This window comes from Bison bison, unplaced genomic scaffold (genome assembly GCF_000754665.1).
Source record: "Bison bison bison isolate TAMUID 2011002044 unplaced genomic scaffold, Bison_UMD1.0 scf7180017854252, whole genome shotgun sequence".
Taxonomy (NCBI): domain Eukaryota; kingdom Metazoa; phylum Chordata; class Mammalia; order Artiodactyla; family Bovidae; genus Bison; species Bison bison.
The window spans coordinates 111,756-112,355 of NW_011484825.1; positions in this window are offsets into that span (position 1 = coordinate 111,756).

Consider the following 600-nt stretch of genomic DNA (forward strand, 5'->3'; position numbering starts at 1 on the left):
CTGTGGACTCTCATGACAGGGCTGCCAAGGCAAGGATATTGCCACGCAGGAAATGAGGCAGGTGCGGCTCAGAGAGGTGAAGCGACTGGTCCAAGGCCACACAGCTGGCAAACGGCAGAGCTGAGTGGGTCTGAGTCCTGGGTGGAGGCACGAGGCAGCCTGCCCACCCCGGAACCTGCTAGGAGTCTCCAGCCTGTTGGCTCAATTTCTGCTTAGACCAGCTCCCCTTGAAAGCCAAGTTCATAAGGACCCGCCTGGTGGCACTGGCCTGCCTGCACTGGGCGGGCCAGGGCAAAGTGAGGCTCGGTGCCGAAGAATGGTAGGGGCGCGGTGGGCAGACCCTGCTAGGGTTCTGCAGGGGAGGAAGGCAGGGCCCCCGCAGAGCCTTGAGGTTCTCCCATGCTGGGTGGTTTCCTCAGAATCGCTCAGCCCAGAACGTTTGATCCCCTTCCAGCCCCAAAGAAGGGGCCCCGCACAGGCCTCTCCCGCCATCACCGTCACAACCTGCCTGCCTGGAGGCACCGTCACACCTGCTCCTCTCAGCTGCCCCTAGGGGGTGGACAGGGTCGGGCAATTCCTCCTCGTTTTAACCGAGATCGG